This window comes from Hyaena hyaena, unplaced genomic scaffold (assembly GCF_003009895.1).
Source record: "Hyaena hyaena isolate Hyena2069 unplaced genomic scaffold, ASM300989v1 scaffold_381, whole genome shotgun sequence".
Classification (NCBI taxonomy): Eukaryota; Metazoa; Chordata; class Mammalia; order Carnivora; family Hyaenidae; genus Hyaena; species Hyaena hyaena.
In genome coordinates, this window is record NW_024081012.1 from 665440 (window position 1) to 693166 (window position 27727).

Genomic DNA, 27727 nt, shown 5'->3' on the forward strand with positions numbered 1-27727 from the left:
AGGTGGGGTTGCATTCTTGCATATCCTGTCTCCAGTCCTTCTCCTCATGCCTGACCGTGCTGCATGCCCGGGCCAACATGTACGGTGTGTACAACCAGCTCAAATCGCTAAAGTTGCAGCCACATTAACAGCTAAGGATCAGGCCACAAGTATAACTTGTATAGAAGGAGAAGACCTTCCCATACACATTCTTACAAAATTTGTCTTTTCAACCTTGGACTTTTTCTGCCCCTATGGTGTCTAGTCATGATATGGGCACCTGGTACAGTGCCTTTGTACAGTGGTCCCACTCATATGCCTGACAAAGGAATCAATCTAGCTGTTGGGTATGTGGGCAACTGTCCCCCTCTAACTTATCAGGATTGCCATGGTGGGTATCACCACTCCAGGGAGAGGATTGAACAGCCCTAAAGTGGAGCGCCGGGGTGCCTCAGTGGGTTAAGCATTTGACTCTTGGTTTTGGCTCAGGTCATGGTCTCACAATTCATGGATTCAAGGTCTGCATCATGCTCTGTCAGTGCAGAGCCTGCTTAGGATTCTCTCTCTCCCCCCTATATGTCTCTTCCCCACTGGCTTTCTCTGCCTTTCTGTCTCTCACAACAAATAAACTTAAATTAAAAAAAAAAGAAAAGCCCTAAAGTTACGCATGAAGGAAGAGCAAACTAGGACTAGTGTTCCTAATTTATCTGATCTTACCAATACTGATCCAAAAACCTTGACTGTGGCACACACTATCCATAATGTTGGGTGTGGGTATTCTTTTTTTTTCTTTTTTTAAATTAATCCACCTATTAAACTGCTGACCAGAAGGGCCCTGAAAACACCACTAGCAGAGCCGTGGGTGGCTGTGTTCCATTTGGGACAGGTTTGTGTAGCTCACCTGGGTTATGGACATTTGAACACCAAGGAACTCTTACACTGGGAACAGAAAAATCACTCTAAATAAAACCAGCCCAGACAGACTAGATGAGAACTATATAGTCATTCTCTCATTTCAAAGGGTAGTGGCTGGCTTGGCACTGACTGGTATGGCCTCTCAGGTATTCATTGGGTAGCCCCGAATGGAACCCCATGGTTATATAGCACAAACCTTTGGCCATGGGTTTCACCTGGATGTTTGGGTCACTACATCTGGGTTTTCCCTGGACACAGGGGAGAATCCACCCAACAGTAACAAAAACTGTCAACTTTCCTCTCAAGGCACTTTTAGTTTTCTACTGATATAATAACTTGGCCACCATCTTTGTCCCCTCCATGGGCCTACAGGATGCTGTAGCACACATAGAAGCCCCTGCTAAATTCACCCAAGAAGCCTTAAATGATAGCCATCAAAACCTGTCTTTACTGAACCCTAAAATGTCTCCAATGAGAAAAGTTGTGCTCCCAAACAAGAGGACTTGGAACATCACTACTGCCTCACAAGGTGGCATTTCTCCATTCTCCAAACAAAATGAGTCTGCTGATGTGTCATCATTATTAATTCACATGAAACTACAAATACTCTGAACCCCTGCCTAGGGGACTTAAATCAAGGGTCTAAAGCATGAGGCTTTCATTAAAAAAAAATTGTTACTTATTTAAAAAATCATCATCTCAATCTATGTTTTTTCTGTTGTATGTTCCTATATTGTTGCTGTGGTTTCTGCCCCCATGCAGCCAGACAGCCCTGAGACTAGCCACCTCCCACTAATAAAACCTCTTGTTAACCGTTCAACATACACTGTAAGAGAGGGGCACATGGAAGATTTTAAGAGCCAGTCAGGAGAGAGATTGTCAGAGGAGGTCATCAAGAGGCCTTGACCGCAGGTTGACCCGTGGGCCACACCTAGGCAGCCAGGCTCCTAAACCCCTCCTCTGTCCTTGAAATATACATTCTGCCCGCCACTGCCGTTCCCACAGTGAGAGCCTTTTTAAGGATGCAGCTTTGAAAGAGCAATGTGTGGTTAAGGCTATCTGAAGAGAATATAAGGTGAACCCAGTTAAGGCTTCTAAACAAACTTTCAAGATTCTGGTGTGGAGATCTACTTGTCATGTGGCCGCCTAGGACCAGCTTTGTACGTGAGTTCCCTTGCTTATTAAGTGGCAACCTACCTGTCTGGAGGGGCCGCCTCTCTCTTTCTTCTGTCTCTCCTTGGCCTCTGAATGGAAGCAGTTTCAGATTGCACCAGGAAGCCCCCAGGTTTGTGAACCAGCACTTCACTTTTATGCTGCCGGATAGGAGTTTTTTATTTGTGTGCTCCAGTATATCAAAAATAACCTGAATCTCAGAGAACCGAAGTGACTTGGCTGAGGTTAAATAGCAGTGTCAGATCCGAGGCCTGAAATCTGATTTCCTCCCGTTCAATATCATGTTCTTTCCAGTTTTTCCTCAGTGTTAAGAAGAATATTAAGTATAAACCTTCAGGGCTCTAAACACTTAAAAAGGTGCATCCCAGAATGACAACTGACAGTGAGATCTAGGTTCAGTCTCAAATATAATTTTGAAAAGGAGGTCTTGTAGAAATTAGACCAACTTGCAGGGACATGCCATCCTTCACTTGGGCCATATGTAGCAAATATATATATATATATTTTAAGATTGTCTTTATGTGTGCCAAACATCCCATACCACTGAGAGCTATTACACAGATTTCTAGCCTAATTGGTTTGTATGACAAGAGATTGTGATTTAACTTTCTCATATATTTGGAAGAGAAGCTTTTCCTTTTGTGAATATCCTGCAAATCTCACAAAACCAGCCAAGCCTGGACATCCGGGAGCTTATTTCCTGAACTCTATGGTTCAATAAAGATGCCTGTCCTATAGTTATTGTTGAGAGCCCTCCCCCCCAAAATATGTCTTATATCGGTTGAAGTTTGACACAGATGAGCACATAGCAGCTTGCCGAAAATGACACCCTTTTTATCTTTCATTTTATTTTTCTTCTTAAATCAGACCACACAAAGGATCATTTGGTTAGAGCAGATTCTCATCAGCAGATTTCAGAACTGCTTGGGAAATTGTCAGAGAGGACAAGTCACCACCAATGTGAGTGTCACAGCATGTGCTGGATAAGCAGCCTTCTTTTCTCCAGGTGGCATTGGGGCCCTGGGCTGTGTTCTCTGAAGTTCATTAGCTACCTGGCTGAGACCTTATATTTAGTAACTGGAGCACCTTTTCGTTGGTCCGTCCATGAGTGAGCCAGAAGTGTCAGCTCTGTGGATTGCAAGTAGCTTCTCGGCTCCCCCAGTCACTCAGCAGAGCCTCTTGATGTTACGTGAACATGCTCACGCCAACAGAGGATAGCAGAGACTTAGGTTTGAAGTTCTCGCTTAGGAGAGAAAGAGGAAGTTCCCTCCTTGCTTACCCTCCTGCCCCTCCCCCTGCTACATTTTTAACCACACATTTTCCCCATTAAATCAGAATTGATGAAACCTATAGAACTGTAGCAGTGTTTGAAAATTGAAAAGCACATTGAAACATAACAATATTGTTGACTATACAAGGCAATTTCTTCAAATCGCGTAATGATGTGATGTATGTGGTTAGCCGTATCTACGCAGGAAGTGGTTTTATTTTAAAGTTTTTGTGCTCACCCCCACCCCCCACCTTTTTTTTTTCTTCAGTACTGAAATTAAGCAGCATCCAACATAGGCCTACTCTTACGACATGTGACTTTACTGTTTTCCGTTTTTGTTGAAAGAGTCATTAACAGTTGGAAGTTGATGGCAGTTTCAATAACAAGTGATCACCGAGAAAAGGTAAGTAAATTATAACTTTATATTGAACGTGGAATTTAAAGTTGAAAATGTTTGGTGGTGTCCTGCACTCTTGTGTGAACAGACAAATATTTCTATAAAAACGTGTTTTCACCTGTAATTAAAACATCTGTTTGTTTCCTTTGGTGTAGAAATTTTTTTTTAATATTTGCAACTGCCAAGTTCAAAAGTCCTTTAAAAGATATTACATTGGAATCATTTGCTGAGGTTTTGTACTAAACTGTTAGACAGAATAAGGTATAGTTTTAGTTTGAAAGTGCTTTTAAAAATGACTACTAGAGAAAACATGGGACTTTGCATCTTTAACTGATGGTTTTACAAAAATATGTACTATCAGGATCCAGATAACTAAGGAGAAAAAGGCACTTTGTAACGATAAAAAATAACCTGAGTTGCAGCATGGAAGTTATCCACTATAAAGTGTTGTGTTAAAGTTAGCATTAGAAACCTTTGCAAAGTTGTAGTTTATTAAATGTGTGGTTTATTAAATAACTATTAAAATGCAGGAAAGTTTTAAAATGCAAAAGAAAGCTCTCTCTTACAACACTTGAATATTTTATTTTTTTTCCCTACATTTTATTTAAGATATAGGGTGAAATGAGGGCAAGTTTCTATTTCATAAGCAAAATTCTCTGTTTAAAAAAGTCATAGCTGACTTTATCGAAGGTTACTTTTGGGAAAGAGGGCAAATTAGGGATATATTTTTGTTATTCATATAATTACATAATTTTCTTTCTTCGAAGTTTTCCAAAATGATAACCTTAGAAATGAAAAGGATTTGTTAATCGTAAAGTGACAAGAACTTATCTTTTATACTGACTTCTTCCTTCTACAAAATGTCTTTGTGTTCTGTAACATATGTACAAAAATATAAAGTGCTGCTAATCTCAGAGACAAATACCTAAAATAAATCCAAGTGTCAATTTTTGAAAAAATTTTAATAAAAGCTCGAGATACGATACACTCTCCCCTAATATTATTTTTATTGTGCTGTTGAAGGGGGGAAGTGATGGCCCCACAACACCTATTTTTTTGTGTTATTAAAAAATGGTTACGCAGTTGATAAGTGGCAACAATTCTTTTCTTTTATTATCTTTTACTGAAAGACGCATACAAATGTTTTTTGATATGGTCAATTTAGTAGGAAATTATTAGGCACACCAGTACACTCTATTTTAAGACCTCTTCAGTTGTCAATACTGGGGCTAGTTACTTGTTGACTATTAAAAGGATCACAGAAAAATGGAGATTAGGACTTGGTGTTCAATACATCTTTTATTGTTAGAGTATAAGGAAAAAAGGAGACCCTGGTAATATGTATTTGCTTTGATATTCTGATTAGCTTTTCAATTTGTTACATTTCCACACAATGGAAAGCATTATTTAACTCTGTCTTCAATATTATGGTTCTGAACCTCTGCATCTACAAAAGCTGTGTAATTCAGATAGTTTTGGTTGATATGTTATTACTTTATTTCATTTTATTATAAAAGAACATCATATGAATAAACATATGTAGTACTTACATATTAGCAAGAGTGCATGCACAGAAGTGTTTGGCACTGAAAAAATGTCCACTGCAGTTTTTTAAAACATTTCATATTTGTAAAAGCCAAATTCTTTGTAAGGCAATTGTTTCTTACAGAAATTGTCAAATTAAACTATAAATATCTTATGGTGAATGTATGAAACTAAGAATGAAATAATTGTAGCTTATTATGGATTTATAAAGAGCAACAATTAGAGATTATAGACACTATTATAAGATACTCTCAAAATTATTATTGTAAGATATTATTATTGTAAGATACTCTCAAAATTATTTCTAAAATCAAGTAATGCGTTGTCTCTTGAATATACAAAACCTTTTTTTAAATTTTTATTATTTTTTTAAGTTTATTTTTGAGAGAGAGGGAGAGACAGAGGCAGAGACAGAGCACAAGCTGGGGTGGGGGAAAGAGGGAGGGAGAAAGAATCTGAACCAGGCTCCAGGCTCTAAGCAGTCAGCACAGAGCCCAACGTGGGGCTCGAACTCACAGACTGGAGAGATCACGACCTGAGCTGAAGTCAAACACCCAACTGACTAATCCACCCAGGCGTCCCTTGAATATATAAAATCTTAAAGGTAGTCACTTAAAATGAGGTGCTATAGGTTACTATACGTTTACACATTTTAAATGAATAAATAAGAAACACATTTTGATAAAATGAAACAATGCAGAGAATCTCATTTGGAAAGTAATTTCAAAACTGATTTATTAAAAGTATATCATGTTTTTCCACTTGGGGCCAGCATTCAACAAAATTCAGAAAGGAGACTTTTTTTCTATGATATTCCCTCCTTTTATTCTTTTTCGATGCATTGTCTTAAAGTGGCCTGATCTGTCCCTAATTTAGGGTCCCCCAGCCTTGGTTCCTAGAAGGACAGACCACATTTGGCTCCTTCCATCCCACTCCCATTGTCCCTAAAACTTACTCATCCGATTTCTCAGCACTTAGGGCGTATGATAAAGATAGTCCTTGCTTACAGGAGAGCTTTGTTTCTTTTTACTTCTTAGTTAGGCCTCCCATCTCTTTTCTGGTATAATTTTATTTATTATTATTTTTTAATGTTTATTCATTTTTGAGAGAGATAGAGACACAGAGGGTGAACGGGGGAGGGGCAGAGGGAGAGGTAGACACAGAATCCGAAGCAGGCTCCAGGCTCTGAGCTGTCAGCACAGAGACCAATGCAGGGCTTGAACTCAGGAGCGGTAAGATCATGACCTGAGCCGAAGCTGGACGCTTAACTGACTGAGCCACCCAGGCACCCCTGGTATAATTTTAATAAAGTGTTTTAACAGAAAGGATCTAAAAGAACAGCTACATGTTAAGGACTTTAGTTAAGCAAAAAGAATAATGCCATGGCAAATAGTTGGGGGGGAAATAATTTAGCAGAAATGTGCGCATTTCTATAATGTATTCCTATACAAATATACACCATCTTATAATGGCTGAAAATAAATTGTACTACATCTTAAGATTGTTTTGATATTCCCATACACTTAGAAAATATTTAACATAATCAGTAGTTTAGTATATATGTATATTTAAAATCATTTAATATTCTGAATTTAAATCTTTGGGTACCAGAAGCATATTTTTTGCACACACAACAAATATTATATAGCTAGACTTTAAAATATACTTATAAATATTCTACATTTCAACTTGGAGTTGACAAAATGACTTTATTTTCAGATGGATTTGAATTAATATTAGCTTAGGCACCAGAGATAAGCATTAATTTGTAGAATCGAAAAATCCAAGGAAAGCAAAGTCAGGCATGGTGGGATCCAGGATCTCACACAGGATAATTAAGATTGGGTTTTATTTTCTTTATTACTTAGCTCTTTTTTTTTTTTTTTTTTAATATCTTTCCCCACTGTGCTATAAGCCCTCTCTAACAGAAGCTTACAGAGTTAACAAGAAAGCTTTAGGTTTACATTTGACCTTTCGGACCCTGTTGCAGAAGACTGGCTTTCACCTATCACCATAGTGAAGGTCTCAGACTGAGATCTGATTGGACTGAATTTTGCCACATGACCATAGTGAAGCTAATCATAGGCTCTAAGACCCGCACCCCATGAGTGACTGGACCAGACCACAGGCCTTCTCTTGCATCGAGGAGCTGCCTGAGCCAGCAATACATGTACTCTTAGCTGAACGGAAGGGTCTTCACATAGAGAAACAAAAATGCTTTCCTCAGAAGAAAGGTGACTACTACACAGCCACTTATGGTCACATTTAAAAACACTACTCATTCTCCACACTTCACAATCAGACAGATATACAGTATCAGTTTAAAGGTAGACCTGAATGAAGCATTTCAATTAAACTGAATTTTAAAGTATTTTTCAAGAAGTACCTCATATGTGAACACCTGTCTCACAATATTTTTCTTCTAAAAGTCTATAATCTAGTGGGATTATTAAGTTAACAGTTATAATACAAGTGAAATGTGGCAAGTACCTTAAACATATATAAAGAATGTTCTATTAGGATTCAGAAATCTGTGAAACATTTTGTATTTCTGTTATTTACCAAACAATTAAGTAGAGAATTTCCCGTTGTGACATCATTTTGATTATGTCCTATCAGAGAAATCAGGACAGTTTGGGAGGAAAGATTTGTAGTAGCTTTCAGAGAGAGTTAGGATTCAGAGTTTGGGGACAGGAAGGGGATGTGCCCGGGCACAAAACGTCAGAGGAAGAGTGAATTGTCTAGTTTTGTTAGCTACTAGTAATAGGAGGTAAGGCCACAAAGACATTTTGAGATCCTGATAGGACTGGCCTGATGAACAGATCATGACTAAGGGGTATAAAGAACAATAGTATCATTAAGCAGGGAAAATACATATTTGAATGCCTACATTTCATATCTAGATGGGTGGTCCAGCATCAGGGCTTATTTATTTCTTCCATGTATCTCTCTGTTGGTGACATACTCTTAAGGGCAGTTTACAGAAATGGTTGCCATCAGTGAAGGTAGATATTCCTGTAACATCAGATGCTGGCTCCCCTCTCCAGGTGCCTTCAAGTTCTTATATGGGCTGTGGTTATAAAGATTTTTTTTTCAGTTTATGAAAGTATTTTTGATTTTTGTTTTCTTTTGTTTGTTTTAAATTTAAGAAGAGATGTTGGAGCACGATGTGTCAAAATTGGAATAAAACCTAAATATAAAACTTTTAGAAAAAAAATCTTTATTATGTTCTCATTTCCATATACCCCTATTCACCTCTACTATCATCCAGTAGACTACCACTTTTCACAGTTTTTTTTTAATTTTCACAGTTTTTAATGCAAAAAGCACATATGCATATATAAATATATATAACATGTGCATACACCCTCCTTTATTTTATTAAAGGAAACACACATACCCTTCCACTTTGCTTTTCTCTTAGTAATATCTCAGACATATTTCCATCATGAAAATAAAAAACTGTTTAAGTCTCTCTCTCTCTCTCTCAATATTCTCTCAGTATTTCACTGTGTGGATGTACCATACTTAATTTATTAAGAGTCAGTGTCTTCAGTTTTTGCCACTGCAATGAATGTGTTAATGAAATTGTGTCCTGTTTGAAATGTATCTGTGGGATGAATTTCCAGGGATACTGTTGATTTATAATCCAAGAGATAAAGTAATTTTGATATTTATTGCCAAACTATCCTTCAGGTTATTATAACTTTTCAAACTTCCATCAGCACTTAGTGAGAATTCTGGTAGAAGGTCTATGGTTTTCCAATGGATTGTGTTGCCAAACATTTTGGGTTTTGCTAAACCATATAAAATTGTATCTCCATATAGTTTTATTGATACTTCTGTTGTTATATTGTTGTTGTTTTTAAAAGATTAAAAGTCTAATTGTTTATCTTAATAAGATAGTATATCCTTTCTCAATTGTATAATTAAGGACCAAAAGCATTAGTGAATTTCAAGCCTTAAAAGAAGTAAGAACTTAGGGATAGCCTATGTAAAATACACTTTTTATAAAGCTTCGAATAAGTAGTAGTTAAAAAGGGATGAAACATGAATGTTGAAGTGAAGGGGAAGAGAAAAGGAATGGAAATAAAGGAAACAAAGGAAATATGTATATCTAGAAATGCGACTAAGACAGATGGGTGTAATCAGTAGATAAATTAACCTGAAAAAGAAGGAAGAGCACTTTAATGAGTGTATATGCAGATGATGGGATATAAAGATGCAATGATTAGAGGATGTGGAGGAAATACATGCTTCATGGTTTCTATTTCCTCTGAAATTGTAGGAAAGCTCGTCTGATGAGAGGAGATATATATGGAATGCTAAAGAATAAGCAGAATATCTTATTTTTAAAATTGGTTTATTGATTACACAGAATATTATTGTAGGTTTTAAAGTTGATTTTCTCTTTTGGTGGGCATCAGCCCAATTCTATTGAATTCCATAAATAATTTTGAACTCTAAGTACATCACACAGGGCAAGGAATTATTGGGGGCACAAAGAATCACTGTGCCAATGCAAACTTTGTAAGTAGTTTAGTGAACAAACACAAGAATTTAACTATGGATCTATGTGTATAAATGCAATGCTATAGAAATATCACAGAACATTTTATTGTCAGAGTTTCAGATGCATTTTGCCAAATCCAATGGTCATTTACATGTCTTCATATTATTTATTTTCTGAGCTACATGTGATGCAATTGAACATTCCTCCCCTCTTAAACCTCTCTCTTCATTTGACTTTTGGTATGTTTCATTCCTTCAGTTTTTCTACAACCTAACTGGATGCTCTTTCTCTGTCCCCTTTGATAAATCTTCATCATTCAACTCCCTAAATATTGGAATACCTTGCATTCAGTCTTCAGATTTTTATCTTTTTAGTCTTAGCTCTAGTCTTCTAAGTTTATTCCTCCTAGGTGAATCTCTTTTGGTACCATGAGTTAAAATATTATCTCTCTTTTAATTAGAACTCAAAATCAGAATTTGTTTCTTGGTACTAAAACTATTAGTGCAACTTGATACTCATCATCTTCACTTGAATCTCTCATAGATGTTTCCAAATGAGGATGTTCAAAACTAACCTCTTAATTACTCCTTGCTTGCCCCCAACTTGCTTATTCCCTATTTTTATCCATCTCAGTCAATGGTACCACCATTCACCTATCTGTTTGGGACAATCAACTAGAATTACCACCAATTATACTCTTTCCCACATATTTCCTGCCCCAAGCCACATTCATACCATCAACAATAACTAAAGCCTATAAAATATTGATTTAGCTCCCATGGTCTTGTTTACTTAACTTTTCTCAGTAGTGCTTCTTGAAAAGTTAAATATTCTTTTCACGCTAATTGTTCTTTATTTTTTGAGTTTTGGTTGGTATAATGACTTTTCCTCAAAAAAGCTGCTAAATGAATACACTTCATTTGTGATCTTAGTAACATCACAGTTTTAGATTAAACCATAGTCATCAATTCACTTTCTGATTTCAGGTCAGAGAAAAACAATGGAGCAATTTTGATTTGCACATGTAAGAATGAACTCAAGAAGGTTAAGAGGTAGCAACTTCTAGAATGTTCCAGTCAGGTTTTTTCAGTCCTAAAGATGTTTTTCTGTACTAGTAATTGATTAATTAAGAATCCTCTGTGGGCAAGAAAACCGGAAGCCTTACAACTTTATGCAGATAAAAAGGAAATGTAATAAATAAAAGAAACATTTTTATTTTACATTTTATGTACAATTTATTTTTTTATCAAATTGTTGCTTTAAAAATTGTTTTCTATCAAATGTTGCATGAACCATTTTTTAAATCTATTCATATATTTTTGTGTTTATAAATGTTGTTTGTGTATCTTGAGCTTTTATTTTACAACTTTGTCTTAGCAGGAATTAATTAGACATGAAGCAAGGGATTAATGTATATTGAAATATCCCAAGTTCAGTTACCTCCTATCGCTTCTACCACTGTTACTACAGAATCTTCTTGATTCATCTCCCTGCTTCTACTTTTCATACCATAGTAATTTCCCAAGAAATAGCCAAAGTGGCCTTAAGACTTACATCCTACAATTTTCCCAGTTAAAGAATTCCAAATGACTTTCTGTTTCAAATTAATTCAGGGTCTCCTTTCATGACTTGCAAGTCCCTCTCTTTCCCATTACTTTGCTTTCATTTCTCTAAATAGAATTTTGATTTAGCTCCCATGATCTTGTTTACTTAACTTTTCTCAGTAGTGCCTCTTGAAAAGTTAAATATTCTTTTCACAGTAATTGTTCTTTATTTTTTGTGTTTTCGTTGGTATAATGACTTTTCCTCAAAAAAGCTGCTAAATGAATACACTACAATGTGTGATATGTAGTAACATCACAATTTTAGATTAAACCATACTCATCAATTCACTTTCTGATTTCAAGTCAGACAAATCAGAAAGAGAAATATGGGGAATTATTTTTTTTTCAACTTGTTTAGTGGCTAGACTCAACTTGAACAATCATCTAAGCATATTGACCTTGTCTGTTTAGTTGCTACTGGATATACAGAACCTAGAACAATTGTCGGCATGTAATAAACACTCAGTGAGTATTTTATTAGTGAAATAATAAATGATAAAAAAGTTGACTCTGGACTCTAGAATCAGAAAAAGCTTTCTGGAGATTTATGAACTTCTCCTGGGTCTGAAAAAATAGGATAAATTTAGGGGAAGAGAAGCTGAAACATATTTCAAACAAATGACATCTGATAGATATGTTTTGAGTAACCTTGCAGGGATGAAAGTTTGTATTGAAATCTTGGATTCATTATATACTGTAGTGCCTTTTTGAAACTCAGAAGAAATAACTCACTATCTGAAAACATACTTCCATTAACAGATGGAAAACACCAATCACTTCTAAGCATTTAAATTTTAAGCTATTTTAATAAAACTATGGTATTAGAATTGAATAATTGTATGTTAATTTAAACTAATTTCTTAGAAACTTAGAGAACTTTTCATTTTTGTGTCTACTGATATAAGACTACACTTAGAATCACACAAGGTATCTGTTGAAAAGAGTTCTGAAAGGTAGAATGCTCAGGAAATTGGGTGCTGAGTCAAGGGGAAATTTTTTTCTACTAATTTATCTTTCTGAATTAGTTAATTTTGTACTAGAATATAAAGGCTAGAATCTGAGCTATGGAACCCTTTATTCATTTGGCACTAGGAAACCAAATAACTTGAGTCTCCATATAATTTTATCTATTCATACTGTATGCTTGTCCCAAGAGAAGTGGGATATAGAAGGGAAAATGAGTGTTGATCACCCCAGTAATGTCTCCAACACTGTGGTAGGTAGTATGGTGTTACAAAATAGAGACAATATTTTCTCCTTCTCAAGATGCTTACAGTAGCATGTGGCATTCATCAATACAAAAATTAGAGTGGGATTGTTAATAGGAATCATCACAGCTATGATTACAATATGTATAATGCATATTATGTATCAGGTGCTTTACATACCTCATAGCATTTAATATTCACAAAAATCACATAAAGAAGTTACCATTCCCACTTTAAAGATAAGAAAGTTAAGGGTAAGTGGGCAAGTGCCCATATTTACAGAGCTATTTGGCAGTGTCATGGTTTATAAGCATATCTGGGTTAAATCCATGACTAGGCAAAATCCATGTTATTTTCACTATGCCATGCTATAATTTCTAATCCTAGTAGTGTCAATACTTAAACAATCCTGGGCTTCATGCATGAGGCCCTAAAGTCTGAAAGGGTCTAAAAGGACCCTGCTTTGTTTGCTGTCTACAGCAATGCCATCTGTGGGAAACCTGTTTCTTGTTGGCTGCCTATATTACCTTCTGTAGAGATGTTATACAACATGTGAGGAAGAAAACATTTCTTGCCTTAGTTTCTGTCATACTACAGGTGCCTTTCCTAGTTCTCTTTTTCTCCCTCCTAGAGACACTGTTTCCCCTCATCCGACAAATTCCCCAAATTCGTCCTTAGACCATGCTGCCAGTTATGATAGCAACAAGCCACAAATGGTTATTCAGTGTTTGAAATGTACCTCGTCTAAATTGAATGTAAAATAACCAGATTTTGTAGACTTAGTACAAATAAAAAGACTGTAAGATATCTTGTTAATATTTTTACATTATTATGCTGAAATTATAAAAAATTAACATGTTAAGTAAAATATATTATTAAAATTAATTTCACCCACTTCATTTTTCTCATCTAATGTGGTTGCCAAAACATTTAAATATTTTTTAGTTACCTGGCTTGAAAACAAACAAACAAACAAAGAAAATCCCTTAGATATGGTCCTTAAATTTCTATCTTTGCCCTTACCCTTCCTCCCAATACTGCAGCTCATTTTCTTTTTTTCTTTTTTAAAGAGGCTCCATGCCTGGTGTGGAGTCCAGTGTGGATCTTGAACTCACAACCCTGAGATCAAAACCTCAGCTGAAATCAAGAGTTGGATGCTTAACTGAACTCTATGTTTCTCATTTTCTATTGTTACTTGATACTACCCTGTGAAGCCCCAACAGTAGGTGAATATGGGAATATATTCCCATATCCCAAGTTAAGCCTATAATATCTCCACAGAATCCTTCTCTTTCTCCTGCTAACTTCAGTTAAGATGTCTCTATTCCTGAAATCATCTGAACAAACTTGGAATGTCTATGAACTCTATGAACTCCTGTATGCTGCTTATTCCATACATCCAATCCATTGCCATGCTTTAGGGATATCCATTTCCTTCTCTCCGCTTTATTTATTATCATACTTACTAACTTGGCCATCCACTAAATCTTGTCTAGACTATGGCCAAAGGGGTCTTGCTTGCTTTTCATATTACTATTTTTCTTACTCCTTACTTTGCCTATTTTAGATTCACTTTGTGTCTTCAGGGTGATGGTTAGGTTCAAGGTAATTAGTACAAGTAAGAATACCTATCATTTTACATTCTATTTAGAGTTTTAAAAGTGGTCTTATACATTATTTTATGTGATCATTCAGCAAGCATTCTATGAAAAGCAGGAGCTTTCCATAGATTTAATTGAAGAAGATAATAAAGTATAGAAAAATTGAAGTTTTTCAGGACATGTTGAGAACATATTTTTCCTAAGTGTCTTCTGATTTCCTAGCAGGTGCTCTTAATATCTTACCCTGTAAAGAATAAAAAAAAAAAAAAAAGTTCTGGAACAACATTTGGTTAATTGTTTGGATGGAGAGAAGGGAACAAATGCCCCTAAAATGTGGCACTTGGTGCCTGTCTGAAATCTCCAGGCTCCATAACTTGCCAGCTGGTTATATATGGTATTTTGCAAGTTACTTAATCTCTTGAAGACTGAGTTCTCTCATCTATAAAGTGGGGAATTTCCTCACAAGATAAAAGAGAAAATATTGTACATAAAGAACTTTGCCCAGTTTGTGGCACATACTAATTGCTTTAAAAGGGCTAAATGTGGTGTGAGTAGTAGCTGTAGTAGTAACTTTTAGTAGGTCGTTTAGACTCAAATGATGACCATATTTTTCCTTCATTATGATATAAAAATCATGGGGGGATGATTTGGGTTTATTTCACTTCTAAGTATTATGATAAAATTATGATAACTCATCAAGAGAAATTTCTTGCTATTAGTTTCATTTCCTCAATACAGCTTTGTTGGGGAATATAGTATAGCCATGTAGGGGAGAAGAAAGAAGTCTCTTTTCTTATTTATTTACCAAATTTGGTTGATATGGAAATTTTCTTTTGAGCAGCTCAGGATGTGTCCTCACCAAAAATAACCTTTAATTTTTTGAAGAATTAATGTCCATCACACAAAACAATTTAAAAAGTGGTAGGCAACTATTGACTCTTAGACTTGAAATTAAAATGAAGCAAAGAAAGGCTGTGGAGACAAGGAAGAAGAAAAAAAGAATTCTCCTCACCCACTTTTATATGTAATTTTTTTCCTAGGGTGGTTAGATGGTGACATAAATGATTCAGAAGCGGATATGCTTGGGTCCTAGCAAAATAATTCCAGAAAGAAAAAATAGGAAAGAAATTTGGTAGGTCCAGAGATTAGGTTACTGATCCAGTTAGAGAAGCATTAGAAGGGTTTTATTTTGTCCCCCCGCCCCCGGGGAAATCTGCTCAGGATTCTTTGTATGGAGGTTGAGTGAATATATCAGTCTCAGTCTTAATTTTGAAAGCAATCAGTATTAGGGCATCAGATTAATGAGACCAGGTGTGAGGATTGGAGGCAACTGACCAAAGTTTCAGTGGTGGTGGTGCGGTCCTTGGAGAACTGGCTGTATGCTACAGAACAGAAGGCTTTACGTTAGAAGTCTGGCTTTAAGAAAGGGATTAGCAAGTGGGCCACAGTTTCAGTGTGAGGAATCAGCTTGAAAGGAACACTAGAGAATGGTCAGCATGGCAGATGGGTATAGAGAGTATGATTTGAGGCTGGGAAAGCGCAGAAGGCGAGATGACGTGATTGCTCTGGTTTCCCCTAACCGTGATGCACTGTATCCCAGGTATATGTGGCATCTTTTGATGTGGAGAAGTAGGAAAGAAAAGTAAGAATTCGATGACATGGGGCATTTGGGTGGCTCAGTAAATTAAGTGTTCTACTTCGGCTCAGATCATGATCTTGAAGTTCGTGAGTTTGAGCTCTGCATTGGGGTGACTGCTGTCAGCCAAGTGCCCATTAATAATCCTCTGTCTCTGCCCCCCTTGCTTGTGTTCTCTCAATCTCTCTCTTTCTCTCTCTCTCTCTCAAAAATAAATGAACATTAAGAAAAAAGAATCCAGTGACACTTGGAAGTGGGGATCACAACCATTCTAACATGGTGGCCAACCTGAACTTGTTGGAAATGCTCATGGTACTGGGGGAATTGGAGATGCGGTTTCAGACAGGCACCAAATGCTCATGACATGGAAAGGAGCAGTACTGACAAATACAGTGTCTGATTTTAAAGAACCCACAGTCAATTTGTTCAGAAGAGATATACGACTTGAATAGAGAAGAGAAAACAATAGAAGTCAGGATATAATTATCTGCCAAGATACGATAGGAACAATAAAGGAGGTCAGAGCAGAGAGGTGGGAGAAAGGGAAACTTGCTTAGCAATAGCAATGAGCACAGCACAGTATCCAACTTTTGGTAATTTGAGATCATGCAGAGAAAGTTACACAAATAAAGGAGATAATATTAATCTCTGATGAACCTCTTTCTAAACCAGTGGTACAGCCTCAGTCTCTTGGTTTTTCTCTCCATTTCTAATCCTACCAGCCTAGGTTTAAAAATCATAAAATATAGACAATGATGTTGATCTAACATGCAACAGAAACTGCTGTATTCATACATCAGAGGAGCATTACTCATAGAGATGACTGGCACCATGGGCCATAGTCACAAATGCCCTCAGGCCGGTCAGTATATTGATGCAAATAAAGTGGGAAGGGAGAGAACCTCTGGATCAGAAAGAACTTGCCCTGTTTCCAGGGTGAGGAGGCTGCACATCACCAGCTGACAGTAAGCATCCATCCTTACCCAGTGTTCCATATCTTATGATTTTTCAAGGGAAGACACACATATCTACACCTTTTTTTAAAAATAAAAATCCTTATTTTTCAATTGCAAACTGATTCAAAACATTCTAAAACATTGTTCAGACCCAACAACATATGTCTGTGGGTTGAATTTGGTTGGCAGTCTGCCGGTTTTCCACCTCTTCCTGAATTTATAGCTGCTCCTAAGAAAGCAGGAGCAGAATGTCATGATTAGAAAGAACTACAGTCCTCCAAATAACTTCTAATAAACCTAATAAAGGCTTAGAGACTCAGTAGCACATTAGATTATTCTATGAAAAAGCATCCATTTTTGTATGGATTTTTTTCACTGAGGTCTTCATTTTGTTTGTCTAACTTTCCAGGAGTGGGTCTGTTTTCCTAACTTGAAAGAACTTTGTTCTATTGCTCATGTTCCCCAAAACATTTTTAACCATTAAAAGATGTCCCCCAAAGGTTAATTTTTCTAAGTAATAGCAAATATAGTCATCCTTAATTTGCCTGGTATTTTCAAAGTCACATGATATGGACCAGAACATGTACACGTGTATGGATGTTGTAGGGGAGATCAATGATTTGTCTCCTTGGGTGGTGACTCACCTTGGATGGTGATGAAAACAGTAACAAAAATTTAAACGCATGCACAGACACACGTGTGAAATCCGCAGTGTGCTAGATGGGGAAATGTAGCATGGGTGTGGTTGTATAGCCCATTTCATCACACATGGTGTCTATTAATAGATCAGCATCACTAAGTCTCAGAAATAGTTATGACACAAATAACTGTTTAATGATTTTTAAGTAAAATAGATAATCCCGATAGCCATTTTCAAACTTTAAATATTTTATGCAGTCTCTTTTGACTTCAATGTAGCCAAGCCAAAATTCTATATTTTTCTTTGTGAGGAAACCAAATTAAGATAGAAATTTGACTCCACTACTTCAAATTATAGTAACATTCAATTAACTGGAACCTAATTACAGATAATGTACCTAACCATCTCCCCTACCTCACACCTCACACACTCCTTCACACAGGAGTGAAGTGCCTGAGTTCTACTTTGAGGAAAGAGAAGCAAAGCACACCTTGCTTAAATGCGGGATCTATCTCCTCAAAAGCTCCTGGATGGAGGTCCTGCTAATGTAGCCAAAGCTCTTCAAGAGATTAAGGCATCAAAATAGCCTTTTTTTTTTTTAAAGTTTTTTTTAATGTTTTATTTATTTCTAGGAGAGAGAGAGAGAGAGACAGCGTGAGCAGGGGAGGGTCAGAGAGAGAGGGAGTCACAGACTGAAACAGGCTCCAGGCTCTGAGCTGGCAGTCAGCACAGAGCCCGACGCGGGGCTCGAACCCACGAACCGCGAGATCACGACCTAAGCGAAAGTCGGACGCTCAACCGACTAAGCCACCCAGGCGCCCCTCAAAATAGCCTTTTAATTAATCAGACTAGCAAGAAAAAGATATACTATATACTTGACATATTGAAGGATATTCAAAGGCGAGGATGCCTGGGTGGCTCAGTGGTTGGGTATCCGACTTTGGCTCAGGTCATGATCTCATGGTTCGTGGGTTCGAGCCCCACGTCAGGCTCTGTGTTGACAGCTAGCTCAGAGCCTGGATCCTGCTTCAGATTCTGTGTCTCCCCCTCTCTCTGACCCTCCCCTGCTTAAGGTGTTTCTCTCTCTCTCTCTCTCAGAAATAAATAAATAAATAAAAAACATTAAAAAAAAAAGGATATTCAAAGGCAAGAATTGAAAAACTCAGTCAAAAACTTTGAATTTAAAATAATATGAACTAGTAAATATTTTTTGCCATTTTGATGTTCTTGGTTGCATGAAAGGAAGCTTCACTGCTCCCAAATTTTGGATTAAATTTGAGTGAAAACAGTATTTTCTGGTATTTGGTTGTTCTCACACCAACATCCTTTGATGTTTAAGAAGCAAGAGAGCTGTTTTCCAAATGTTTAAATTGATGTTGTTTTACTCTATTTACCAAGTTCATGATACAAACATTAAAAAAAAAATGTGTTCACATTGAAACACAATAGACCCAGATTGCTTGGAGTATGATCCTGTTGAGTTTTTCCCTTATGTAAAAGAATTCATTTTGCAGTACCTTCCTACTTAGCTACCTAGTCACTTCTCTTCTCATTTTTTTTCCAACTACGATCCATACCACTTCCCCAACCCCCAACATATTCCAAAGTGAAATGTATTCCCAGAAAACATAATTAGAGCAACAATGTTAACCAATATGAACTGAGCAGTAGTGGGATTCAAGGATAGAAAGATACTATAGTAATTAGTAATCATTTTGAAACAATGCAGATATAAAATTTAAAAAAAAAAAACTTGATGTAACTCTAGAGACTTGTTTCTTATCAAAGTTCAGTGTACATCTTAATCACCAGGGGTGAAGGCCCAACATGTAGTTTCTCAGTCTTCTCTTTGGTCTTGCTGAATGGGAGTCGTTTGGAATGTGCAGTAAACTCTGTGTGTTTATGAAGCTTCCTATACTACACTGGAGAATCACTACTCTGTAGCTTTCCTACTCCTCACTACTAAAGCCATTTGTTCCTTTTCAGCTGAGGTCATTTATGACCCTAACTCCTAGGAGAAATCTTAGCTTAATGCAGGTAATCATTAGCTAATTCCAATGGAATGGAGTTCTGTGAGTTCAGTATTAAAGTATAACAAGTGATCATGGCTTTGGTCTGCACTTGTGATGCATATACCAGGCGTGTTTCCCCTTATTTACAAGTCCCAATCCTTCAGCAAGTCATACCTTCCTTATTAGGCATTTGCTTTGCCCTCATCCACAACTTCTGCTGGTAACCTGGTCATTCTTTGCCTCATTCCCTTGCTAGGATTGAGGTCCTACCTCTCTGCTGCCTGCTTCCCTTCTGGATAATTGAGCTGGGTCTGAAAAAATACACAGTAATCAGAACTCTGACACTTAGTAACAACCTCCTAGTCTATAATGGTCCACAAATGTGAACTTCTGTGTATCGCCCTTCTCAGATTATCAATGTTGTTTTTTCCCACCTGTTGTATAAATCTTTCTATTCAGCTTCAATCCTCAGTTGCCAATGTTTCCTGATATATGTAAAAAGTGGACACAACTGCATCTCTTGTGAACATTTCTGGTTTGGAGACCTCTTTAGTATCTGTTTACTTCAGATGAAGAGCCAGATCCTGGTCCTTTCTCACTTCAATAAATCATAAGAGATGACAGGTCCATATATATGGATATATATCCATATATATATATATATATATATTTTATAAAGTATATATATAAAATATATATATATAAAATATATATAGAAAGATACCCCTACCTCACATCAAACACAGAAGAAGTTATTTCTAGAGGAATCACAATTCCAAAAATAAGAGTTGAAACAATATTTTTATGTTTTTTTTGGTTTTTATTTCTGAGAGAGAGAGAGAGAGAGAGACAGTGGCAACAGGGGAGGGTCAGAGAGAGAGGGAGATTCAGAATCCGAAAGGGACTCCAGGCTCTGAGCTAGCTGTCAGCACAGAGCCTGATGTGGGGCTCGAACCCATGAACCGTGAGATCATGACCTGAGCCGAAGTCGGATGCTTAACTGACTGAGCCATCCAGGCGCCCCGAAACAATATTTTTAGAAAATAATATAGGAATAGTCTTTGTGGCCTTGGATCAAGCAAGGATTTCTGAAGAGAACAAAAAATCACTAATCATAAGAGGAAATAAATGATAAATTGGACAATACTAAAATTAAGAAAATCTATTAATGAAAAAACTATACTAAGGGAGTAAAAAGTAACACAGGTGGGAAAAGATCATTATTGCAACATATGTATTTAAAAATTGTTTGTATCCAAAATATACAAATAACTCCTCCAAATCAGTAAGAAAAGGACAAAGCACCTAACAGAAACTTTTCATAAGCACTTTACAGAAGAATATTATGTAGCAGTCAGCCACACAAATAGATATTTGAGTGACATAATCTCAGCAATAAAAAGTACATACTCTAGGTTTTCCATTTATGTTAATTTTAAAAAATAGGCAAAACTAAGAGAGAGTAATGATTATTTTTGGTGGAGTAGGCAGATAGTGAGTGGAAGAAAGCTTTAGGGGTTTCCGGAGTGTGGAATCTGTCAAGTTTCTTGGCTTGGGTGTGGTTACATGAATGTGTTCAGTTTGTGGCAGTTCATTGTACTTTATATACAAACATGGATATACACACACAAACTATCTAAAATGTATTTTATGCATATGTAATTGAGCAGGAACCTAATTTTTAAATGCATTAAAGGAAATATATTGAAATATTTTAATAGTATTGTTTTTGTCACAACAATGGGCTATGACATCACTGTCCCATTTTCAGACACGTCCTTTTGGCACTGAAATCCAATCCACTCAGTTTAGAGTTTGAAGACATGAGCATTAGGGAAAGACTAATGGATACAAGAACAAATTTGCTAAATAAAACAAATGTCAGTAATATGGGACTACTGTCAGTTATGGAATCCTGCTAATTATCATGAAACACTAATTACGCAGTATGCAGCTTTCCCATATTTTAACCTGGAGAGGCCACAATAGACATAGAGGGATCCTGGGGTACTGCAATTAACACGTGATTAGATTTACTTGGCTTGATGAAAAGAGCTTTGCAACTAAGTCACATCCTTTAGGAAGCAAATGGATGTTAGGGAACATGGAATCCCAGGAAACAGGCAACCCCAGGTTGAAATGTACTTTCTGCACTTGATACTCTCTCAACAAATATCAGAGAACCAGTTCTGTCCCACAGAGTATCTGAGACTGCTCGTTTTGTCAGTATTTCTTAATACTGTGGCTGCTGAGCAACTTGTTCTACAGCCGATGCTTTCTCCTTAAGTGACATTTCATCATCCAGTGCCCTAAGATAGTCACCCTGTTTTCCCTTAATTGATACTTGTATGCAAGAGGCGGAAAATGGCTCAGCATTTCTTGCTAGATTAGGTCAAAGCTGACAGAGGAAACAGAGGGAAGATTGCATTACTTATGCCCCTTCTCCTGTGTATCTACGGAGATTGCCATTTCATAAAATTTCTTATGCTGGCTAAACATAATTACAATAGCACAGGCATTTTATTCCTATTTGCTTTTCAATTTTTTTTTACTATTTACCTGATCACCAGAAGGAAATCCAAAAGCAATTCTTCTGATCTTAACTTTATTTTTCTTCTTTGTCCTTAGTAAGATATAATTGTACATTTTGATCTCTCTTCCTTAAGTGCTTCATTTTGCCCTTCCAGTGATGCCAGTGATGTCTTTGCCTCCTTTCTCTTCATTTAATTGGTGACCAGAAGCATTAAAAATGTACCTGGAAGTTCAAAGTAAGGCTCCTAAATTCTGGATTATTTTTTTTCCCAGATCACGTATCAGGAGATCAGTGTTTACAAATAGATGTTATGAAATTTATTCTGATTTGAGATTAATTAAGAAACATCCTGAGAGAATCTTACCATTCTTCTGTGGCTGGAGATCCATTCTTCTGGGAGCCTTTTCTCCAAATCTTTTGGGAGGGGATTATGCCTTAAATCATCAAAGTTTCCCGGGACCTGTAAGACAAAACCCAAATTCTTTATTAGAAATGACAAGATTCTCCTTATCCAGCACTAATCAGCAAGCTTTCCCACCACCCATACTCTACTGTTTGTTGTGGATGTTCACTCCTGTTTTCCTTAAATCTTGTGATCTCAGCCTGTGCTGCCCTTGACATTCCTTCTCTGCCTCTTGGGTCTTATTTTTATACAACACCAAGGTCAAATGTCACCTTCACCTTGAAATTGTCCTCAGCCCCATCCACCATTGCGCTCTTACCAGACTCCATGGTAGACAAGCATGCTTACCTCTGCTCGCAGGTTCTCAATAATTATTGTAGAAACCATAGGACCTAATAAGTTTATTTTTTAGGCCAAAGTCTCAATGAATACTTGAAATGTAAAATCAGATATTTTGCTCACAATAAGATGGAGACTAAAAGCCTAAGGTGCCCAGGGGATGAGAGATGGCAACCAAGATACCACAATCTAAAAAAGATCGAGGTTCCCTGTCACACAATTTTGCCTGGGACTTATTCTACTTAAAAACTGCATTTTGCTTGTCATTTTCACCATTTAGAATGCCCATGGGTAATGACAATAACTGTATTACAATTTATCCGTGCAGTTGACTTGACAGACTTTGTCAGTAAATGCAGCATATCAACCCGATTCCATGATTAGGTTAAGTTAAATAAATGCAAAGCCTTATTATCCCATTTCCTATATATAACACCTGCCCAGTCAAAGACAATGTTACCCAATGGGGTGGCTATGGTCAAATTCCTTTACTATGATGTTCTTTTCTCATTATATTTGACATTTTTGAAACTGAGTTTTATTGCACTCTCTCCGCTTATGGAAGTGGTCTGGGGAAATTAGACTTAATAGAGATGTAGAAGCCACAGGGAAAAAAAGAAAAGGAAAGTGAACTGGAAGGAAACTGAAATTAAAATGTTATTTTAGTAAATGGCTGCAGTGGTGGGGACGACAAACAATTGCAATGCAAGTTAATTACTGACCTGTCAGGAAAGTGTAGCACAAAGGATGTGCCATACATTACTGGGGCCACCATAGCCACAAGCCATTTCCATGGGGGAACAAACCGACCATGAGCTACCACAGATCAACATAAGATCTTTCCAGGGGATAGAAATGAATTTATCAGAACAGTAATATTTGTCTGTGGCATTTTTTTGAGCTCCTTAGTTGACCTGGAGAAAGAAACAGTACTTCTCACGCGTTCTGGAAAAGGAATGGAGTCATATTTCCACAGAGGGTTCCTGTGTGTTTGGAGGACCGTAGCTCTTGGTGGTTGGGGTGAGCAGACAGCTCACTTGCCACACACTGAAAAACCTAGGCTGACACCCAAGGAATGGGGAGTCCCTAGGGACACTCAGGGCTTGCCTCTGAGACAGCTCTTCTCACAGTATCTTCTGTGGTGATCCCTGCCAGGGAAGAGACTCCTTCTCTGTGGAGAATAACATTAAGAACCTAAAGAAATTTGAAACTTAAGGGAGACTTCCTCTATTGTCAGAACAAATAACCCTGCTAAGTTCTAAGACATCATTAAATGTAGTCATTTAATTATAAGAAAGAAAAAAAAGGTTATTCTGAAATGAAAATATGGTATTCTTCTTATTTTTAAAAATTGATATTCTTTTCCAAGTATTGGCCTCAGAAGGTATGAAAATCATTGTTTTTTTTTTCCCTACCCCAACTTATCATGCAATAGTCATAGTTCAGTGGACCTTAGAAGCATTGGCCACAGTGAGTTATACATTTTTTATAAAATAGGGAATAGACTTTGTCAAAGGCACTTTCTAATTGGTAATGCTTTGCTAGGCTATGTACACAGGCATGAATGAGTTTCTACATGTGTTTTCCATTTATATAGTCAATAAACATTTATTAAGTCTCTATTGTAAGGAAGCACGGGAACATTTATAAACATTTACATTGAAAGATGTATCTGACATATACCTAGCATAGCTGTACTATAATCATATTACCTCCCAGATCTCAGACTTCCTTTGGAATTCTTGTTCCCTTATTTTTCCATATATGGTTTCCAGTTGACTTGGGGGTCTGTGACTAAAGCCATGATGTTTGGAAATGCAGGATGTGAGCTCTGTCCTGGATCTACTTTGAAATAGGCTGTGGCACCGTGGGGAAGACACTCAGTCTACCTGAGCTTTAATTTTCTCTGTTCTGCAGCACAGACATGATATCATAGTGCCTACTCATTTTCTCTTAGCTCAAATAAGTCTTAATATGCTTTTATTTTTAATGCTGCTGATGGGAAAGAGATGTCAAAAATACACTTTCTAACTCAAAAGGGCAAGCTGCTAAGCCTTAGTGTAATTAACAGAGTGCAACAAATAATTGACAGAGCAGCTATGAAATTTATGATTAGATGAATTATCACATTCACTCCTGTCTGGGCATTTGCAGTGTAAGTGGGAGAATCTGGCCCAGAATACCCCTGAACCTGGTCTGTTGAGCAGAGCCTGTTTGTGTGGTTCCTGCAAAGTGCATTCTCATCACAGTTTCCTGTTTTTAAAGCAATATTGAAAGTGGAACTAGTGCAATATCACCAACTTGTGTTGCTCTTCACTTGGTACATACAAAATCAGGAAGTCTAGAGAAATTGTGAAGCCAGTCCTAAGTGATTCACATTTCAATTTCTAACTCAGGGATAGGATATTTATTTGGAGAGTTTTGTGAAATCAATGGATATTTTAGACACAGGCACAATGAACTAATTCTTCAATATTTTCATTAGTCATTCACCAAGCTGTGTGCCTCCTGTAAGAATATAAATGCATAAGCCAACAGTGTTCTCCCGAACAAATTTTGATAATAATGATGATTATAATAATCATAATGAGTAGATGATGTGTTGTAGGAAGAACAAGTGGAATACTGAATAAGCCTCTAGATCACATGAATCTTATAGTTAGCAAAATTTTTGATGCCACTAAGTTGAATATAAGTAGGCATGGTCAAATATTATTGATTTTACCATCTACTCTATGAAATATAGAAATCTGAGGGTCAGTGAGGGAAGAAATCACAGGTGGAACAAAAGAATGATTTCAACTCCTTGTGAATATTCCTGGAATAATAATACTGGAGACTCACAAATAGGAGGTCTTCATTGCCTTTCTGAGTAGCACATCGTGAAGTTGATATGTATGTTCCTGGAAGTGCATCCACTCTCTGGTCTGGGAGCCACGTCATACTAGACCCTGGGGTGCGAGGGTGTCGTTTGACTTTTGGTAGGGCCAGCTTCAGGATAGAGTTTGTTCTTCTAGGCCCTTCTTTCATAAGCACTCAAGAATAAGAACACCATGGCAGGGCCATCACATCACATAACTCCAGGAGACCCCATTTACCAGAATTCAATGCTACTACCTTGTCCCAAGTCACAAATGCTACCTCCCCCTAAATTCACTTAAGATCATACATGGAGTAGATTGATCAAGGCTCTTCTACTGCAAGATACTTCTCCCACATAGCTAGAAGAGTTTCCAGTTTGAGATTCAGACAAATGCTTCCCTGAGGTTAAGGGGAAGTCTGATCATCCACTTATACCATTATGTTCATTGGTTTAATTCTTTCCCTCCCATCTATGTCTTAGTAATTGACTGAAAGGATGGCTGTTTACAGGAGATAGGCAAGGAAGAAGGTATGGTACAATTCCAGAACTGTTGACCCTGTGGATGAGATGTGCCTAAGTAGATTCTGCAGCTGAGCGGCGGGGGTGGGGTTGGCTGGGGGTGGGTGGGGGGAGGCAGATGGCTGCCAACCAAACTATGAAAAGGATAACAGGGTATCTGGTAAGGGAATAGAAGAGTATTAGGATGTAGGCAAGGAGAAGATGAGAAGTTGGAAGAGGGTAAAGATAAAGAGCTATGAAGTGAAATTCAAACACAACTTGAAAAATTTGGCTTCTAACAGACTTATCCTCTTGGTATGAGGGTCCTACAGGATGGATGAAAATAAGTCGTCTCTGACTTATTTTGTGAAACAGTGACAAGTGCCACAGCCATTAGTACAGCTGTCATTTCAGTCTATTAGATTTCCTTCCTCCTCTGCCCTCTCTCCTTCCTCTTGCACACCCCTGGTTCCCGTGGGGAGGGGGGCGGTAGGGGTGGCGGTCCTGCTTACCTCAGCCTTGCACTCAATTAATCTATACAACACATGTGTGTATTATGCCAAGGAAAGCCCTCTTCCTTCATCACTCCCTCAGAGTATCTGGAATACCAGCATCTCACAGCACTGGCTGGGTTAGAAGGGAGGGACTCTCAATCTTTTCAGCCCAGCCCCATGAGAGGCTACCAAGATGACAGACTCACCACACTGAAGTGAAGTGCCATTTTCTTCATGAAATCTATCATTTCCCTTTTCCTTGAACATCTTTGGTAACTATGTTTTCCCTTCAGGGCATATTTCAATATTTACCTTATAACCTCACAGCTATTTGCATACTTTTGCAATGCTGAGCCCTTTGCCTGAAATGCCTAACCTTCCTTGACTTAGCACCAACACCAACTGATCTTCTTTTGCAGGCTTGCTCTCCCCACCCCCACATTCCACCCTGAGTTTGATGTCATTGCTTCTCTCCCTGCCTGGGCACAACTTTATTTAATTATTGATTTGTTTCTCTATCACCCTCACCAACCTGTAAGGCCTTTGATATTTAATACATACATGCATACGTACATACATATATACATACATACATACCTACAAAGAATCTCCAGACTCTGATATAGTGCAGGCCATTTGGGAGACTCTCCATCATTGTGAATGGATTATTTATTTTCTGCTGGTGAAAACCTTTAAGGGGAGGTTTTTGTGTCATTTTGTGTATTCTTCTCAGAGCAATGTAGTGCTCTGCAAAGTCAGAAACCACCAAATATTTGCAAACATGAGAATAATTATGAATTAGTATCAAGTGAATGCCATTGTAGAACACAAAGTACAAGTGAAGCTGAATAAAGAGAAAAACTAGAGTGCCTTTGGGTATCAACAAATTTTGGTGACGTGAGGGTGGGGTCAGATGGGAAAGGAAGTGCTAGCTAGAGGAGAGAAAGTGTGAGGAGAGAGAAGTCACCCTAATACTATGGTAGAAATAAACTCAGCCTAATAGAAATGCCTGAAGAAGGAAGATTCTGGAAATGTTTTCTGCAGCCTGCCCCAAGAAAATAGGTGGGGAAGCCAGATAAGAGGCCTTTGAAATAATCCAGCCTTTTGACACTAAGACATCAGTAGGCAAATAATGAGTTGATTGTGCA

General features: G+C 37.4%; 1 protein-coding gene across 2 annotated transcripts in view; it reads left to right on the forward strand.

Moving 5' to 3' along the window:
* Nucleotides 1-3606: 3606 nt before the first annotated feature.
* ARHGAP15 (Rho GTPase activating protein 15) overlaps nucleotides 3607-27727 on the forward strand; it is a 629407-nt gene continuing 605286 nt past the window's right edge. For both annotated transcript variants that reach the window (XM_039250736.1, XM_039250737.1), the window contains exon 1: nucleotides 3607-3740. The gene's annotated coding sequence lies outside the window, so the exon portion shown is untranslated. The remainder of the gene's footprint in view (nucleotides 3741-27727) is intronic.